We start from the raw sequence: 2,593 nt of genomic DNA, 5'->3' as shown, positions 1-2,593 counted from the left end.
CCAATCATCCCTGACATCTGGGTCTACTTTATATACTGTGACGCAGCACAGCACAGGGTTTACAGAGGTTTATTGGCATAGAGGCATCTCTCCAGTGTGTTGCGTGTTACTGTCTCTGTGCATTGTTTCTCTGTCTCTTTGTGTGTGTCCAGCACACAGACACTCTCCCTGTCCTCAACTACCTACTCCACTCACATCACTGGCCAGGGATGGATGGAGGGAGAGACAGTGCTTTGGTCAGACAGGGCTTTGGTCTCAGGCAGACTTGTCCTATGATTGCCAATGTCTGATAGACAGACTGGTCTTTATAACCATTTGATTGATAGTTGAAGCAGACTATCTTTTTCTAGCCATTAAATTCCTTATTCCCAGTCTGATGGGGCACTGTTGTAGCCTGACTGACGCGACTCAGGTGGAGAGCTGTGACAAACCGTTCTGGACAGGGCCCTGTTGTAAGTGCAGTATTCACACATAAGTTGGCTTGAGCTTGGTTCTCTCAAATGTTATTTTTTTAGACCACTCATTTGAAAATCCTACACTTGTATTGGAAGGGGGTGGTACTCGGGGGCTGTGTGTGTGGCTGTCCATGTGAGTGTTTGAGTGAGAAAGACACAGAGGTAAACCAATCGGTAATAAAGCACAGCCTCCTTCATTATCTGCGCATCTTGCCTAAAACATCATGGAGCCTTTCCAGACTCTGAAGTCAGGAAGACTTCAAGTTAGGTGTCAGCCAGACTAGCACGCTTGTGCATGAGGCCATGTAACGCATACAGGCAAGTGTTGGTGATCAAATCATTTACACATCAACTTTCAATAATGTCTTTCAGCACCACAGATCTACTTTCAATCAATCTTAGTTTACAATACTTTAAAAAAAAATTCTATGAGATGCATCTGAAGAGTAAGAGTAACTGTGGCGCAATAAAGACATCTTKACTTTTTCCAATGAAATTCTGGTTTTATTGTTTCCCTCTAACCTTTGTTCCAGAACCTCTCTCGATACGGTATGAAGAGTTGCATGGCATCTGTCCATAAATGAGATCTTTCTGATTCCAATGCAACACCTCACTCTTCCCCTTCTCTTCCCTCTCTCTTTCCCCCATGGTCAGCAGTAACTCATGAGAGACTTTCTAGCCTCCCACTTTCTTTAATCTCTAGTTTATGTCAATTCAAACTCTCCTGCTTCATCCTGTGCATTATTGATTTGGGTATTTTTGTGTCTTCAACTAAATTATGCTTATACATGTGATGGGCATCTACAGGAGGAAGACATACAGTTCCGTCCAGTAGCAGCATGGTAGCAGTTACCTTTCCATGGCATGGTATACATCCATGTACATAAGGTACTGTATGTGCACTACTCTACAACTCTATGAGGGAGAACATACACTGAGTGTACAAAACACTAAGAACACCTTCCAAATATTGAGTTATATCCTCACTTTTCCCCTCAGAACAGCTTCAATTCGTCGGGGCATGGACTGTAGAAGGTAGAGGTCGACCGATTAATCGGAATGGCCGATTAATTAGGGCCGATTTCAAGTTTTCCTAACAATGGGAAATCGGTATTTTTGGCCGTTCTTTTTTTTTTTTTACACCTTTATTTAATCTTTATTTAACTAGGCAAGTCAGTTAAGAACACATTCTTATTTTCAATGACGGCCTAGGAACGGTGGTGGGTTAACTGCCTCGTTCAGGGGCAGAACGACAGATTTTTACCTTGTCAGCTCGGGGGATTCAATCTTGCAACCTTACAGTTAACTACCCTTATCCTACTCCTCCTCTGTTCCMCTGGTGATGTAGAGGTGAATCCATGCCCTGCAGTGCCTAGCTCCACTCCTATTCTCCAGGCGCTCTCTTTTGATGACTTCTGTAACCGTAATAGCCTTGGTTTCATGCATGTTAACATTAGAAGCCTCCTCCCTAAGTTTGTTTTATTCACTGTTTTAGCACACTCTGCCAACTCGGATGTTCTAGCCGTGTCTGAATCCTGGCTTAGGAAGACCACCAAAAATTCTGAAATCTCCATTCCTAACTACACCATTTTCAGGCAAGATAGAACAGCCAAAGGGGGCGGTGTTGCAATCTACTGCGAAGATAGCTTGCAGAGTTCTGTCCTACTATCRAGGTCTGTACCCAAGCAATTTGAACTTTTACTTTTAAAAATCCACCTCTCTAAAAACAAGTCTCTCACCGTTGGCGCCTGCTATAGACCACCCTCTGCTCCCAGCTGTGCTCTGGACACCATATGTGATCTGATTGCCCCCCATCTATCTTCAGAGCTCGTGCTGCTAGGCGACCTAAACTGGAACATGCTTAACACCCCAGCCATCCTACAATCTAAGCTTGATAACCTCAATCTCACACAAATGATCAATGAACCTACCAGGTACCACCCCAAAGCCGTAAACACGGGCACCCTCATAGATATCATCCTAACCAACTTGCCCTCTAAATACACCTCTGCTGTTTTCAACCAAGATCTCAGCGATCACTGCCTCATTGCCTGCATCCGTAATGGGTCAGCGGTCAAACGACCTCCACTCATCACTGTCAAACGCTCCCTGAAACACTTCAGCGAGCAGGCCTTTCT

At 44.3% G+C, this 2,593-nt stretch overlaps 1 protein-coding gene across 1 annotated transcript in view; it reads left to right on the top strand.

Annotated features, from left to right (window-relative positions):
* Positions 1-2,593, top strand: part of LOC111965499 (neuronal acetylcholine receptor subunit alpha-7) — a 57,273-nt gene that overhangs the window by 949 nt on the left and 53,731 nt on the right. The window lies entirely within an intron of this gene.

This window comes from Salvelinus sp. IW2-2015, linkage group LG6.2 (assembly GCF_002910315.2).
Source record: "Salvelinus sp. IW2-2015 linkage group LG6.2, ASM291031v2, whole genome shotgun sequence".
NCBI classification, from domain to species: domain Eukaryota; kingdom Metazoa; phylum Chordata; class Actinopteri; order Salmoniformes; family Salmonidae; genus Salvelinus; species Salvelinus sp. IW2-2015.
The sequence above is the reverse complement of the archived record's forward strand: the minus strand, read 5'-3'. Positions and strand labels throughout refer to the sequence as shown.